The sequence below is a fragment of the Canis aureus genome, chromosome 15 (genome assembly GCF_053574225.1).
Source record: "Canis aureus isolate CA01 chromosome 15, VMU_Caureus_v.1.0, whole genome shotgun sequence".
In the NCBI taxonomy this organism is placed as follows: Eukaryota; Metazoa; Chordata; class Mammalia; order Carnivora; family Canidae; genus Canis; species Canis aureus.
Genome location: NC_135625.1, coordinates 22,181,544 through 22,199,270, shown reverse-complemented (window position 1 = coordinate 22,199,270; position 17,727 = coordinate 22,181,544). Strand labels below are relative to the sequence as shown.

Sequence of the window (17,727 nt, the reverse complement as noted above, 5' to 3'; positions counted from 1 at the left end):
TGTTTGAATTCTTCTTCTGTTTTCTTGGTTAATTCCTTTTGTGTGGTATTTTCTTCATTTGCTTTTGGCTTTATTCTTCTCCTTTTTTAACCTTTGTGATAGATCCCAGGTTGGTTAATTTTTTAAATTATTCATTATTCATGTATTGGGTAAATTATTTATTAAACCAAAAGTGGGAAACCACAGGCAGGAACAGAGGGAAGGCAGTGAGGAGGGAGTAACACCAAACAGGTTTGCTTGGATTACTTATGGTCAAAACACTTCACCAAGTCTGTCACTTTCTTTTTACTGATGCTAAATAAAAACTAAAGTGGAGACCACAATTTGAATGTGCCCCAAGCCCAAACATTCGTAGTTACATAACCATCCTACTGATTTCTCTGAAATGCTGACTCTGACCTTAAACAAAGCTTAAATCTTCTTCATGTCAATGTGACCTTACAGCTTCCTAGCTAATCAGCTACAAACCAGTAAGCTCATGCAGGAGAGGAGAGGAAAGTGAGTTTCCAGTAACAAATTACTAAAAAAAAAAAAAAAAAAAAAAAAATGTACTTCCTCATTCTTGCTTTATAAACTGAGCTCTGAATACTAACAACTTTATACTAAAACTTTAGGTTTTGAAGTCCCCCTGTTTACCAACAGTTTCTCACTCAATAAAATATATCTAGTAAAGCTTTCTGAATTCCCTTTTGCCATTGGTAGCATTGGAAATATCTCCTCTTCCTTTTCAACATTCAGTAGGTATAAGTGGCCTGCTTTAGCCTCCAGTGACCACTGTTTCCCTCCTTATTTTACTCTTTTGCCCCCTTGATAATCATGTTCACAGTGGGCTTTAGAAAAATCTGTTCTTTAATGAGCTTTGAAGAATATAGAATATAGAATATTCTATAATATGTTCTATATATATTCTATAGGACATAGAATATCAGCAACCCCTTTCATTTCAGATTTCTGAGCATTTAGTGGTATTATCCTTCAAAATATGGGGTTGAGGATTGTCATCAGTCTCCTTATTTCATTGATAATTTTTTTCATTATTGTTTGGAGAAAGAGTTTTTCAAAAAGGAGGAGAAAAAGACCCTATGTCTATGCTATCTTTACCTAGAAGTTCTTTGAAATAGTTTGGCATTAGAAATTGTCCTTATATTAAAAAAAAAGTTCAAAACCATATTACCCTGGAAAATCAAATTCAACTTCACTAGCTCCTCTCACACTGTTAACGGTAAATGTGTTACAGTAAACCTCCACCGAATGGAATGGCCCATAAATGCTTATGAAATGAAAGGGAAGCAGCAATATTCTATACTCCATATTTCAACCCTTCCACAAAGCTTATTTTAAGTCTTGCCTCTACTACCACTTTCTGACTGGTTTAAGTTTTCTCATTTACTAAATGGGAATCATGAAGCCTACCAAGTACTCTTGTTGCAAGGAATAAATAACATTAGTAAGTTTTTATACTATAATGCATTTTCCTAGTTAACTATCATAAAGATCATGGAAAGCCCACTTCCAAACCAGGAATTTGGGAAGAGACAGAGTGCCTGCTATATACTTTATTATTGTTTTTCTCATTAACTTCAACTTTTTTTTTAAAAAGTAATTTCACCTACTTTGTAACCTTTGTAGCTTTAGTATCCCTATCTGTAAAATAACTATTTTTACTTATTTCTAGAGTTCCAATTTGTTTTTTATTCCACAAATGGTTTCTTACAATTTGAGTTTTTTTTTTTTTTTTAACTCTGCTGTTTCCTTAGTTTGGCCTTTTGTTCATTCAATACTTCTTTTCCCTCTACCGCTTAAATGGTTGGCCTGAATCAATCCAAAAGATTTCCACTGACAATAGCTGGGTAGATTTCTGTGTAACAAAAATATTACATACTATTCGCTAGGGTTTCTGTTTAATGGATTGTATTCAGCCAGTTGTGTTAACATTTCAGCCTTATTTTCTCTCTACAAAAAGGGCACAATGTCAAAATCTCTAAACTTTCTTTTTAGGACTAAGGCAAAGCAGTAAAGATTTAAAATTATACTGAATCTACGTACAAACACTTGGAAAGCTTCCTATCAAAGAAAATGTGTCAAGTTTGTGCATTACAGTAGAAAATATAACATTTATGGATACAGAGGTCTTCCAGTTCTTTAGCTTGATACATCCAGCCAGTCTTCAGAACTGGGTTCCATATATTTTTTTCCACCCTGTGTCATTCTATTTTCCCAGAGGAAGATTCTATTGTATTCAGACTCTCCTAGATTCAAATATCTGAAGAGAGAGACTATTTGGCATCTAATACATAATTTTTGAATAAATGAATGAATTGTTGAATATATATATATATATGTATATCAGAATTTAATAGCTTTTACATCTGTTTAGAATTAATATATAGCAATGAGGGGTGTTAAAAAGCCAAATAACATATATCTTATCAGGATCCGAACAATTTTGTTAACACTAATGACAGTATGCTTTTCTAAGTACAGCTTCTTAAATAGTCAATTTCTAAAAGACTCTACCTAGAAATTATATAATGGGTTATCTGTCCTATGTCTCCTCTCCTTCAACTGAGACCTTTTGTCCCAGTACAGTGTATGTACTGGATTTTCTGTGAAAGGATACACTTAGAACCAATAAATGTTAAAATATGAAGGGGTTTTCAAAGTGTTACTAAGCTTTACTAATTTTAAAATAAGAAAACAAAAGCCTAGGGAGGTAAGGTACTTTTCTCTAATTACATAGATGTAATTGGTTAAATTGGGCTTTTTGATGCTGAAGCTAGTTATCTGTAGAATACTTTCTGGACCAACTTGGGTGATTTTATGTAGTCTATTTTAATTCTCTCTAGCCAAAGTACTTATTTGTTTCTCATTAAGCACATTTTTACAGCAGACATTTATAAAAATAAAAAAAAAGACACTGTTGAAAACACTGGGCGTTCGAACAAAAGCTAGATATAATGTCAACTGGGCAAATCATCTCTGAATCAGACCTTGAGTCTCATTGCTCTTCTATGATCACCCCACAGTAATCCCAGTCATGATCAACAGAATCAAAAGTGCCCTGACTGTTTTTTCTAATGAGACTTATATTTTCATTAGCAAATTTTCTTTCAAAGACCCAATCTTGACAGCAAAGGACTAAATATCGTCGTCTTAATTATAGTATCTGACTTGAGGAGAAAGTTTAATAATAGAAATAATCACATTAGGCAGATCATATTGACTAGTACAAAGTTATCACTGATCAATCGAACATACCAAATATGAATAAATTGCAAAGTGTTCACTTGATGTTTGCTTCTCTTTACCGCTGGGAAGAACACATAAAAATATTAATTATGGGTAAAAATTTCATAAAAGGGATAACACCTGATTTACCCACACAAATAAGGTGTCCAGCTGTACTATGGCCCCAGTGACTTAGCCTGAAACTCAGATTCCTCCTCCAAACTCAGGATATGTATGTAGAAACCTTCAGTTTCCTTCCAACTCTAAATTTTAAAATTTTTATTTTTCTATTAAAAAATGCTCATGGGATGCCTGGGTGGCTCAGCGGTTGAGCGTCTACCTTTTGCCCAGGGCGTGATCCTGGAGTCCCAGAATCGAGTCCCCACACCGAGCTCCCTGTGTGGGGCCCGCTTCTCTCTCTGCCTGTGTCTCTCTTTCTGTCTTTTGTGAATAAATAAATAAAAATCTTAAAAAAAAATGCTCATGTTACCAGAAGTTTGTTCTGGGAGAAATAATGTTAAACTGGCTTTCTGGGCATGAATAAAATACCTGGTTTCTAGTGTTTGCTGATTACTGTTATGAATACTTCCAATATGACCAATTTCAAGCTACCAATGTGAAATCTATAGATGTAGAGTTGCAAAGAGATAGACAACAATCCATTCTTCTGTAGTACAAGCCAATTCCAGCACATTGGCTCATTAAGTGGCTGAAAATCAATAATTTTTTAAGAAAACATATTGACACATTTTTAGGTGTTTCTTATTTCATGTGTGTCCTGTAGGAATATGCACTTAAGTTCTTTCACTAGGCATGTGTTATTAACATCATTGATTTTCTTAAAAATTAAACATCTCGACAACAAATAGTTGCTGAGCACCTAATTTTACCAGGCAGTGTTCAAAGGAAAACAATTTATCAGTGAACAAAACAGACAAGAATCCCTGCCCTAATGGAAAGCGAGGTGTATCTCAAAAATCATTTACAGATGCTGTAGCAAAACAGAAGTCATTGTATCCGTTAGAAATCTTTTAGTTGCAAAACATAAACCAAAATAAAATTCATCCCTGTTGTAAGAGAATCTACTGGTTCATATACAAGCAGAATCTAGAACTATACCTGAGGTGAGTCTTCATCCAATGGCTCAAATCAGTCACCAAGGACCCAGTTGTGTTTGTCTCACTAGTCTGCTTTTTCTGCTTTACACAGGACCCTTTGCAAACCAATGATGTCCCTTTCTGGTAGCAAAATAGTTACTGTGTTTCAGATCTCCAACCTCACATCCAACAGAAGAAAGAAGGTGCCTTTCAGAAGCTCCTGCAAACCAGAGAAAGAGCCTTTATTTTAGCAAAAGCCTCAGAACACACCACCTTACTTTTTATTAGATAAATTGCTTATCTCTAAGAAAATCTTTTTTTGGTTAAGGGAGTAAGATTTGTTGATTGACTAAAGCCCATGATAGTCCATTCTTAGAGTTAGACTGTCTAATGAGTCAAAGATTCCAAAAGCTTTTTAAGGACTTTATATATATAAAGTTTTTTTTTCAAATTAAAAATATCTCAAAAGATTTTGTATCCTTAAAAACATACTGTCATTTCCAAGTAGGAAACAATTTTTTGCTTTTAAAAATAGGCTTGGAGTGCCTGGGTGGCTCCATCAATTAAGCAACCAACTCTTGATTTTGGCTGAGGTCATGATCTCAGGGTTTTGAGATGGAGCCCCACGTGAGGCTCTGTGGTCTTCTTGAGATTTTCTCTTTCTCTCCCTCTCCCTTTACTCCTCCCCCTGCTTGTGGGTGTATGCTCTCTCTGTCTGCCACTACAAATAAATAAAATATATTTTTTAAAGGCTTAAAAAAAGTCTTCTGTCCACTCAAATATCATGGAACAACTAGAGGAGGGAGTTCTTCAAAAAGAAAATCTATTTGGAAAACACACACACACACACACACACACACACACAAGATGCTAGGCAGTAAAAATAACAAGTGTACCGTTGACTGGTACTTTCAGAGCACCTAAAGTGTGAATTATCACACTGTCAGAAAAATGAGTAGAGCCAGTATGGTTTCTATCTCTCTGGCCACTTAAAAAAAAGTGCCTACTGCCTCTGTGCTTATGGCCTAATAGGGATCTCAGACTTGGTCAAAATAGTGAATACTTCAAAAAGTACTAACTGAAGATTGGGACATTTGTAATTAATTATAATTAACACAGCTGTCCCAGTTAGTTCAATAGAAAAAACAGAGAGGATAAATTTAAACAAGGATCAAAGAGTCTCCTTTTCATGTTTTATTCTTTTTTAACAAGTCATAGAAATTTCTTGGTGATATCAAGTTTTTTACTCTGTATCAATAAGGGTAACTGAGAGAGTTCCAACCTATTTTAGAGCAAATCAGAATTTACCTGACACTAATCACACTATATAGGTGCTTGTGGGGATTTCTGGAGAAATACATAGACTGAAAGCTGAAACTTATGATGTTTGCGGGAAAATAGTTGTATTTAAGTAACTGCCATGGATTATGAGAAATATAATCATGTATCTCTTTTCAAATAGTAATAACTGGTTTAGAAGCTTTAGTTTTTTTCTCCAAAACTATCCACACACAACTTTTTTACATATGTATCTTCCATTTTCAAATGAATATCTGCAAAATGCATTTAGCCCGAGGTTCAAAAAAAATTGAAGCATTATTAAAATGTATTACATTTCTCTTCTTCAGATGTTCATGAAAGAGACTGACAAAAGTCTTAAGTTTTTAGATATAATTATCTTTATGTCAACCAAGTGCATATCTTTTTCGACTACGATTGTCTCCTTTTTACCATGATTAAGTTGCAACCTGGCTAGTGATGTCAGTAGTTTCATTTAGATGTGCCTTCATATTATCAATCTAAATCCCACCGGAGTCTAGCTGTAACTTAATCCCATTCCTCCTTGTTACATCCTCCAGGGAACGTAAGGACAGCAATTAACCTAAGGATTTCAATTAAAAATGACATGCATTTTTTTTTTTGTACAAGGAAATGCCACCCACTGGCCTTGTTGGGGTAGTCTTAGCTTGCTCTGTATACATCTGAGTCACAGCTGATGGAAGCAGAGGTATTTCAGTTATTTACTTCTGCATAACAAACTATCTTAAAATTTAGTGGCATAAAACAATAACCATTTTATTAAATATTGTAACTGTGGGTCAGGAATTGAGACAGTGCTCACCTGGGTGATTCTCCTGCACATAGCATTGGCTAGGGACACATGGCTGGTACTTTGGTGGGGACACTGGAAGGCTGAACTCAGCAGGGCCCTTCCCTCTTTCAATGTAATCTCAGAGCCTTTGTGCATGTCTGTCAAGCCGGGTGGTTAACACAGCAGCTCGTATCCAGGAGAGACTATTGTTCTACCAGAGGCCCAAGTAGAGCTATAAGGCTTCTTCTGACCTGTGGAAGTTCTTCTTCCAGGTCACATCTACTATATTCTATCAAGGAGATCACTACAGCAAGGCCAGTTTTCAGGGGAGGTAACTTAGATTCATCTTTCAGTGGTAAGTAAAAAAGAATTTCCAACCCTCTGTATTTTGCCACAGGCAGCAGATCTATAGGTTTGCTAGGGATGCAAAGCCTGGTTGAACAGGTAAACTAGGCAAATCACATTCCACTTTCAGTAACCTGAAGTCGAGAAATTGGTAAGATGGACCAGTTAGCTATGATAAAGTGGGGCACAAATACCAGTAGAGGCCACTGTAAAGCCAGCTGAGAAAGGGGAGGGTAGTCATATATATACACCTTGCAAAGGATTACATGGCTCCTGAGAGAGAGGGAGATGGAAAGAACAGCTCTCTGAGTTCTAATGGGCTTTCATGCCATGATGTCATGATAAAACTTGCTATTCTTGAGGTTATTTACATGAGACATTATTTCTTGAAACCAAAAATTTGTTGAGTCAGCTATTCCCCATCTGTACACAATGTTTTTACTGCATTTTGACATTAAAAACAAAATACTATATATTACTGCATCTTTTTTGCAATAGCATTTCCTTGTCAAAGTATTTCTCAGGTGGAACAGTATTACATGAAGTCTTTAGTACTAAAGTACGACATGAACATGCTGAAAAATCACATACTGAGTCTATACGATGCCAAAATATATGGGTAGATGTTGAAAACTCAGCTGATTTTGAAGGATTTTTCTATCCAATACCAATCACTTAGTTATCTGAACTGAAATTATTGACTGATTATCTACCTGTTTTATCCTTCTATCCTACCAATGAGGCTGAGACCTAGAAGGCAAAAAAATGGAAATGGGTGGCAGGAGATAAAGCAGGATACTTAAACCTCTTGTTCATGGAAAATGTGGCCATGACTTGATGAGGCCAGCTGGGCTATGTTTCAATTATATAATAGTTATAAAAATGTTAGAAACTGATTCTTGAAGACCTAAACTATAAAGCAACACTCCTTATATCATATAATCTAAAAGTATACTTTTCTTTCCTTAAAAGTATGCTGCTATTTAGATTTTTTTAAGAGGGTAAAACTTTAGTGAATTATATCATCAGTGGGAAAAATTCAAATATTGTCTAAAAGGGAATCAGGTCTATTTCTAAAAAATTATCTTAGTCTATAGCTAAAAATTCATAAACATTTCAAAATTAAATATTCAAAAATTTCCTTCTGCCATGTAAAATTCTGCAGAATAATTCTGATTTTAAAGTTACTAGACTGGTTGAATTGGAGTCTTTAAAATTGGATTTTTTTTTCTCATGAGAAACACAACAGTTTATACTCCACATGTAGTCAGGCTATTGAAGTAAAACTTCAGTGGATTTCACAGAATCTGAGATAAACAGAAGCTGACTATTCTGGTCAGAACCAAAGTTGGTTTAAGTGATAGAAGTAAAATAAACATAACAGTCTCCAAACTTAACCATCTATTGAGTGAGAAGAGATGACTTTTTGTTTGTTTGTTTGTTAAAGAAATTTATAGGAAGCTCGACCACCATCGCTGAGAGTAATATGTTCCTTTTTTAGGAGTTTCATATAGGCACATATTGGCTACCTCTGGAGATATTTAAATAGTGCTGAAGAAATGATCTAAGCAAACATTTTGCTTCAATGCTGAAAAGTCCCATTTTTGTTACAAGGAAAGATGAAGAAAAAGTCCTGAATTTTTATTTTGTTGCTTCTTTTTGTCATGTCAGAACCGTCTCTCTCTTTCCAGCTAGTGTTGGTGTTCTAATCTCAACCATTTAATGTGTTTCTAATTTGAAATTTTTCAGTCTGAAAAGAAAGCATACAACAGGTTTAAAAAGCACATTGTTCTGTCACCCATTTGCAGGGATTTTTTAATGGGATCAACAGAATACATCACAAGTAAACACCTAAATCACAGGGCAAGAGGTCAGAACAAACTTCAAATGGCTCAGATATCATCTCTTACTTTGAAGGACATTATGTTCAGGTAAATAGCAATGTATCTGAAGCCGTTTCTGGAAGAGGAATCATCATAGCTTTTATGAAGCTTTAATTTTCTTTCTTGTTTATTAGATGCCATTTCAACTTCACAGTGAAACAAATGCTTATCTTTCCTATGCAACAGCAAAACTGAAGGTGAAATTAGGCCTTTTTTTTTTTTTTTTTTTTTAATTCGCCATGTGCTTTAGTTTGTCACTCTCTGGGTATTCTTTTTAATGTGTATGTGTTGAGAGTGTGGCCATGTTGTGCTTAGTGAAGATCCTTTTCTGCAAGTGGAAAGGTGTTTTAAGCAGAGGCAGGCAGCCAAAATGGCAGGCTGGCCCTCAAAAGGCCCTGTGGCAAAAGCAGATTGGAGAGATTTGTGGAGATGGGGAGGGGAGGGCCCCCGAAACACTACTTAATAGGTAATAGATCCTAGAGGGGGTATCAAATGAAATTGAAAATTTCTATGGATTTTGCTGTTTCTGCAAATAGTATTTTAGCTTTTGGGAGGGCAAGGATATAGTCATTTTCCTTCCTATGATTTAACATTTAATTAAACTGAATGTTACCCTAATATTTGCACCATCCTAGAAACACTGCAACTTGTTGTGAGAACCAGATTTTCAAAAATTGTCCTCTAGAAAGAGAATGCATTAACCAAAAGCTGATTGTCACAGAAAATATGATTTCTGACAAATACAAATTCAAACATTTCTAAGTAGATTTTTGGTGTAAGTAGTGCTGCATAAATCATCATCTTTCCTCTTCTCTTCCTGGAAATCATAAAGTAAAAACCTCCATTTTGAGCAAAACTAGATGAAAGTAATCCCTACAGTCTAAAATGAATGTACACAATGTCAATAAAAAAGCTGATATATGGCAGAAGGAGGCAGGCAACCTTGAAGAGGAAAATCATGAGGAATTACAGGTACCAAGTGGGCAGATCTCAGGAAAGGGCAGAAAGTATACTTTCTGTCAATGGTTCCCTCAACTAAAACATACAGTATGTTCCTTGTTTGTAACAATTTGTGGAAAAATCAGGGTTGGAAGCAGGAGGCTTCTTGAACTTGGTTTGCTTCAAAGAAGTGGAGGAAATGAGCTACAAAAGAAGAAATGTTAACTAGTGTCCAGACACAGTTGCAGAGGCTATTTTTCTCCATGGCAGCAGAGAAGGACAAACTTTTATATTAAAAATGTAGAAGGTTCCTCTGACTGTTCCCTTACGTGGAAAATTTCCACAAACTATAACTAATTTAATGATGGGGGAAACACAGAAAACAACAACCACAACCAGGAACTAGGAAATCACTGGTACAAAATACTGTAAGAAAAAATTTGAAGAAAAACAGTAAAACTTACAGAGGAATAACAGTGATCAGAAAAAATGGTACAGACAAAAAGAATGACTGAATATTTTCTCTGAATATTCATTATTCTTTGAATATTCAATTTTTCCTGAATAAAATAAAAGTAAGATTTTCAAATCTTAATGTATAAGCCCTAGGTTGGGGGATCACAATTCAGAAACCTGATAACTTGAAGAACTAATGATGAAATAACAGTAAATAAAATATAAGCTTGAAGAACTCACATTTTAAAAATAGAAAAAATGAAATTGGAAGGAGCTCTAGAAAGAATAGAAATCAAAGACAGTACACTAATGGATAAAGATGACAGATGACAAGAGGAAATGAAATGAGGATAAGGAAGGAATTTAAAGGACTGGGAAGAAAAGTTACACAAAACAGATAAAAGAATTCTGATAGAGAAAGGGAATCCTGAAGAAAACAAAATTGAATAAAATAATTAAACATTAAGAAAATGTTCTGAAATTAAAAGCAACCATGAAATAAGAATGGCTGTATTAAAAAGCATACTATGTGTTAGGCAAAATCAAACTGGAATGGCCAACACCGAAGCGTATTCTAGGAAAATTACTGTACTTTAAAGATAAAGAATTGGCAGACAGTAAGGCTAAAAAAAAAAAAAAAAAAGTTCTATATAAAGAGGGTAAAAGACTGGTCCTCTGCTTTCCCAGGCAAAATTCCACTAAAGACAGCAAAGCAACACCCACAAGATATTGAAAAGAAGAAAGCATAAGGCAAACTGTTATTTGTGCAAAAATGTTAGCAAAATATCCCTAAGCGTGCAGTAATGTAGGAAATACTGTCCTTACATATTCTTCTTTCAGAAACTATGGGAGAGTGAATCTCAGTGCATCAAGAGATGAGAAAGAAAAATATACCAAAAAGATTCGAAATCGTCACTAAATGTATATATTGGTGAAAGTAAGGCAAACAATGTGGCTATAACAAAAAATAATATGCTGTGTTTGGGGCACATTTAAAATAAAGTAATTTGGGGGGCACTTGATGGCTCAGTGGTTGAGCGACTGCCTTTGACTCAGGTCATGACTCTGGGAACCTGGGATCAAGTCCCGCATCTGGCTCCCCAAAGGGAGTCTGCTTCTCCCTCTGCCTATGTCTCTGCCTCTCTCTGTGTGTCTCTCATGAATAAATAAATAAAAGCTTAAAACAAAAGTAATTCTGAAATGGTGGAAATGAAGGAACACCTAAGATGTGTGATGTGGTGCAAAAAGAAGCCAGAGAACACAATCTTCACATCATGCTGTGGAGGATTCACACCAAAATCATTATCATGTTTTATTGAATCTAAAATGGCATTGGTTTTATGATTCACTATCATTTTATATTTCAATTAAAAAGAATATATCTTGCCAATTAAATTGTGATTCAATACTTTCTTGTCAACTAAGATTTTTATTCTGTACTTACTGAAATAGGTAGATTTATCTTTAAAAAAAGATTTTTTAAAAAATCATATATCACTATTGGGCATTTGAAATGGCATTAGAAGAGAAATACATCAATGAAATATATAGTTTATTATTTCCAGAAATTCTTGACATTCAGAGACCATTAATTTGAATCCATCACCAACTGAAATTCATTAATGTCCATAACGTTCTGCTTGGTATCAGTTTCTGTGCCGTCGAGAGCATTGGTGATGCAGTATTCCCTAAGAGCTCTCCATTCCAGAATTTTCTTCAAAGCCATTGACTCTTGTGTAAATCATAAAATAGTTGGCACACACGAATCAGGTAATTTGAGGAGGGCTTAATAAAGAAACCATTTACATAGGTATGGGCGGGGGATGTAGTTCAGTATCCCAGGGGGAAGGAAGCCTTATAATTCCTAGGCCATATAGGGCAAGAAGAAAGAGTGGTACTGCCCATTGTAGAATCCAACTGTTAAGAGCCGTAGCCTCTAGTTAGAGCCAGAGCTATGGCCTGTGGAATAAGCCTATTGGCTTAGAATATTCCAGCCTCCTTCCTTCATCTCCTCCTGAGGTTCCCTATTGGTTGAACACAACTGGATACCATAATGTCAATGAGCCCTTTAATTCAATCCTTCCAGGATCCTTCAGATTGGAAATAATGGATATTGAAACAAACCACCTACTAAACTGTAGCCATCTGCTTTCCTTGTATATTTTAAACACTTCTCTGTCAGAGAGTCCCATTGTGCAGTAATTTATTTGCCTATTTGACTGTCTTTTCTTGAGGCCTATGGGCAGGGACTGTGTCTAGCTTGATTTTGCATTCCCAGAGTTAGTTATAGGGACATAAAGCTTTGGGTGTTCTGCTGGCAGATTTGATTCACTAAGTCTGGAAGAAAACCCAAATACCTGGAGTCCTTACAGTCACAGACAGTGATGCCAGGGTACTGTAAAATTTTGAGAACCACTGAAATAATATATTTACAGGTGATTGTAATACAATTATTGTTAGGTTACTTGGGTTGTCCTAAGTTATAACCTATTACACTAAGGATCCTGAAAGAATGCTTGAGGAAAGCCAGAGGAGATTTACTTCTTCCTCAATTTTTTGGTGTCCATGGGGATAGATTTCCCCTAATGAATCTGGTTCTCATACTTTTCGGAAGATGGCAGAAAATAAGGATCCTGAACTTACCTCGGTCCACGGAAACACTGAGATTATAGCTACATTGGTGCAACTAACTCTGAAAAACACCCCAAATACTAGTGGAACACACTTTCCATAGTTAGTCATGGAGAGGAGGCCACATTAAAAGGATAGGGAGGGTGGAGAATTAGAAAGCGGGGGTCAGGAAACAAACCCCTCCCAAGACTAAGCACAAATGAGAGGAGCACCACAATCATAGAAAAGCGAGATCATACCCCACATCAGGCCCCCCAGACATGGAGGACCTGCACTGGGAAGACAAGTCTCCAAACATACGGCTTTGAAAACCAGTGGAGCTTAACTTCATGAGTTTTTACAATCAATGGGACTTAATTCTAGGTACTTTAATAATCAGTGGGCTTAGCTCCAGGAGAGTAAGAGGGTAATGGAAAATAGTCCTCGCCCTTAAAGAACCAGCATAACAAATACCCTGGCCAAAATACAGCATAGAAGCAACAGTTTGAGAAACACCTGGGGTATATGTGAAGGAGATTTATTTACTAATCTCAGGGTGTATACTAGAGGGGCAGGGATTTTTAAGAGATTTCTCCAAGGACAAAGGACCTACCCCATCCCCTACCTAGATAGCAGGATACTTGCAGACCCAGCACAAATAGTCTCCCCCTACCTTGCTAACATGGTGCACTCTGCTCCTGTGCTCTCCTAGGGATCAACTCCATCTAAGTCACCCCATTCTCCAGGAGACCTTCCAAAAGCAGCTTCTGCCCTGACACACTTTACAGGCAGCTTCAGCAGGGCAGTGCCATTCCAGAAGACTTTTGCCCTGCAGAGAGGGTAAGATAATCACATACACTAGTGCACCTCTTGTCTCAGCAGCCAAACCTTATAGCCACTAGCACAGAGAGTGCTCTGCCAATTAGTAGGGCTATAGTCCCAGCAGACAGACGGGTGGCAGGTATCAGGTCTGACTCCTGGCCCTGTCCATCAACAAAAGCCTGTAAAGGGGGACAATGTGCAGGGAGAAATCCCTGTAGTTCAGTGTGATGGCAGCCCTGACATATGGGCTGAGGGCAGGCATCTGATCTGACTTCTGACACTACCCAGCTTTAAGCCTGCAGGGTCCTCAGTCTGGCCCCTTGACAGCACAGAAACCAAACCCTGCCCAGTGTACCCACAACAAGCAAAGTGGGCCATTGCAGCTAATTGGACTGAAGGCAAACACAACTTAGCCACAACAGTAGGGCACACACAACTCACATAGGTAACACACTGAAATGTCCAGTTCTGGAGAACAAGAGGCATTGCACTACAAAACACCACAGGATTTCTTCTTCATAAGGCACTACTTTCAAAATCAGGAGATACAGCTGACCTTTCTAATATACAGAAAAATAGTGTTAGACAAAATGAGGAGATAGAAATATGTCCCAAATCAAAGAACCGGACAATACCACAACAAAAAAGCTAAATGAAAGGGAGATAAACAATATTGCTGATAAAAAATTAAAAGTAATGGTAATAAAGATACTCACTGGACTAGAAAAAAGAGTTGAGAATCTTAGTGAGAATTTCAACAATTAGCATCCATCAATAGATGAATGGATAAAGAAGATGTGATATATACCCACAATGGAATATCATTCATCTACAAAAAGGAATGAAATCTTGGTATTTGCAACAACACAGATGGATCTACAGTATGATGCTAGGGAAAGAAGTAAGTCAGAGAAAGACAAATACCATATGATTTCACTCATATGTGGAAGAAATAGAATGAATGAATAAACAGAGAAAATATAGAGACCAACCAACCAATCACCTCTTACGTACAGAGAATTGATGATTATCAGAGGTGGGGTTGTGGGGGTAGGTATGAGTGATTATAAAGGGGATTAAAAATACACTAATCTGGGGGATCCCCGGGTGGTTCTGCAGCTTAACGCCTGCCTTTGGCCTAGGGTTTGATCCTGGAGTCCTGGGATCAAGTCCCACGTTGGGCTCCCTGCATGGAGCCTGCTTCTCCTCTGTCTGTGTCTCTGCCTCTCTCTCTCTCTCTCTCTCTCTGTCTCTCATGAATAAATAAGTAAAAATCTTAAAAAAAAAGAATACATTAATCTTGATGAGCACTGAGTAATGTATAGAATTACCGAATCATTATATTGTACACCTGACACTATTATAACACTGTGTGTTAAATATACTCCTATTTTAAAAAAGAAAAAAAAATAATCCTCTTCTCTCACTGGCACCACTCTTATTGTCCCCAGGTTTGGAGGAATAAATTAATGCATGATTTGGAAGTAAAACTCCCCTTCTTTCCTGCAAAGGGCACCCCACTTTCCTGGTTTGCTCTCCTGTCTTCTTCTCTGAGGGTTGTAAGCTCTACTTCTCCAGCATTGACAATGAATGTGGGCAGGCCTGTCTAACCTCGGTCTTTACCTTAGTTCAGGCTGCTAGAGCAAAATACCACAGACTAAGTGGCTTCTTAACAACAGAAATTTATATCTCACACTTCTGGAGGCTGGAAGTCGCCGATCAGGGTGTCCTTATGCTCAGGGTCTGTGTCTGGTAAGAGCTTGCTTCCCAGTTCATAAAAGTCTGCCTTCTTGCTGTAACCCCACCTGGTGAAGAATCTCTTTTCTGAGGTCCCTAATCCCATCTCCAGGGCTCCACCCTCATGATCTAAGCACCCAAAGACCCTACCTCTAGTACCATCACATTGGGGGTTAAGGTTTCAACAAATGAATTTGGAGGAGACACAACACTTTCACTGGGTCAGGTGTAGAGAGTTATGGTGACTCCCAGAATCAAGCCATATTCTCAAAAGCTCTATCAGTGACAAAAGTTGACTTTATCTCCATCTGTTAGATTCCCTGATCTATCTTTCAACTGGCTCAGAGCATAGGATGGAAGTACACTCTCTTTTTCCCTGTCCACCCCCCTCCCCTTCACTGTCCTTTCTTCTCCCCTTCATCCCTTTCCTTGGTTAGTCCCAGCTTTCAGCCCATGGCACATCATCATCACTGGATCATACAAGGACTCTAATTTTGCTTCTCATTTACTGACCACCTCGAAAAACAACCAAATTCTCATTACCTTATACAGACCCAGAACAATCTGTTCCTTTCCTTTTTTAAAGTTGGAATTTTCAATTCAGAGCACACTGGAGTGTCTCTTAAGATCTCCAGATAATTAAGAGTTGCTATGAGCTGTAGCAAACAACAAATTTAATTAAGGTCACTTTTAAACATTGTAAATGAAATTACTTTTATTTTGGTTCATTCCTGACTGCTGAGGCCTATACCAGCCATTCACCTCATGTAAAATGTGTATTTATAATAACATATTATTTTGGCCCTTGGTGTTGATGCCAGGTAACTTTAATTTTGTAACTATAGTATGATAAAGTTATTCTTCTTTCAAAGATGTGAATTTTATGTAATTGTTGAGCAGTGTGAGCCACCCCTGAAACACTCAAGAAATTTCCTGTCTTACCAAGATCTAGTCAAGTCATGTTCAGTGGCACTGGTCCCATAATGCTCCACCATGGTCACCTTCCACTGGGCAGCCTCAAGAGTGGTAAGTTTGTCTTTCTTAGTATATCTAGCATGAAGCTGGATATTGTATATCAGGTTCACAGAAAGTCTGTACTGTGCCTGCATTGAAAATTGCTTATTTGACCTCCCTCTATACAGTATCCATGAGGGAAAACCCAACTAAACAAACAGAATATCTGGGAATTAAAGGAGTGGCATAGAAGAAAATGAACCCATGGCTTTTCCCACTTGTGTGTCTTTCTGGATGGGTGTGGAGGTATAGCTTCTTCTTGACCATACCTTCTCTGTGTGGAATCCTGGGCTAAACTTAGCATTCAGAATAAGGGGACAGGTGGACTGGGAGGGATAATGCTGGATTCTTCAAGCAGAAATATACAGACTGCAAACTGCCATGGTCCAGAATGTAGCAGGGGCCCTGTTTTTTATAGTTTGGCTCTTCTCTATTTACCTTCAGACCAACAGCCTGCTGTTAACTATTCCACAGACCCCAAAGTTACTTTATTCAACTTGTGGATAATTCTAAATTGGTTTATTTACTTCAAAGCTTAACTCATTGGAAGACTAGATGATCCTGATTTAGTGCTTTCTTATTGAATGGTATTTCAGTTCACATCTCTTAAGAAAGGTAAACATCTCTAATATATAACATGCTTTTTTTCCCTTTTGATCCCAAAGGCAGAAAATCATAACAATATTATATAGAAAATACCCCACCTGCTCTCCTGAACAAATTATAACATGGTTACTTCATTTGGAAAAATTTGAAACCTATTGCTATCTCTGGGGAGCATCGTGCAGAGTTTCCATTCTGAGTTTAGCTCCAAGCGAAGTTAGTTGGATGTCTGACTTCTTTCCCTCAATCACCCCAGTTGTCCACAAAGAGAGACTTTTAGGACACTCTCTTCTGTCTGTTCAAGTATACCCAATTGTGTCAGACAAAGCAGCTTCTTAGAGTCTCAGATAGCAGGTGCTTCAAAAGCTGAAAGGTCCCATTCCACACCTCAACTATCTTTTTATCAGTCCCTGACAAGTACAAAAATCATCTACTAGTTCTGCTAGATATATATCAACCCTAAAGTCTGTCTGTAGAAACTCATGTTGCTCCAATCTGAAGACAGCATGCTAGCTCAAAAGCAAAGCACCCCATATTAAACCATTGAAAAAAAATAAACATGTTTAAATAAATTGATTAATGTAAATGTGGTCACAGTAATTTTTTCTAACATATACTTGAAAGTGCTGAAAGACTATTATTGTCCAAACACCCAGGTATTATTCAAATATTTCATGTCAGAAAAAATTATTTTTCTGAAATACCTGTATTAAAATGATTATGCAACCAATTGAAAAGGCTATCTCATATGAACTTATATTTCTACATTTTCACAATATTTAATACTTTAAATGTTTCTAATGTTTATCTTGTTTTCAAGACTCTTACCTATGTAACTAAGCTGCCATGTTTATGATGTCTACTAAAAGAAGGAAACGGGGGAAATTTTGGAAGAAATCTA

The 17,727-nt window shown here is 36.9% G+C and overlaps 1 long non-coding RNA gene across 2 annotated transcripts in view; it reads right to left on the bottom strand.

Annotated features, from left to right (window-relative positions):
- Positions 1–4,503, bottom strand: part of LOC144284361 (uncharacterized) — a 125,539-nt gene extending 121,036 nt beyond the window's left edge. For both annotated transcript variants that reach the window (XR_013352706.1, XR_013352705.1), the window contains exon 1: positions 4,348–4,503. This is a non-coding gene — a long non-coding RNA (uncharacterized LOC144284361). The remainder of the gene's footprint in view (positions 1–4,347) is intronic.
- Between the last annotated feature and the right edge of the window lie 13,224 nt (positions 4,504–17,727).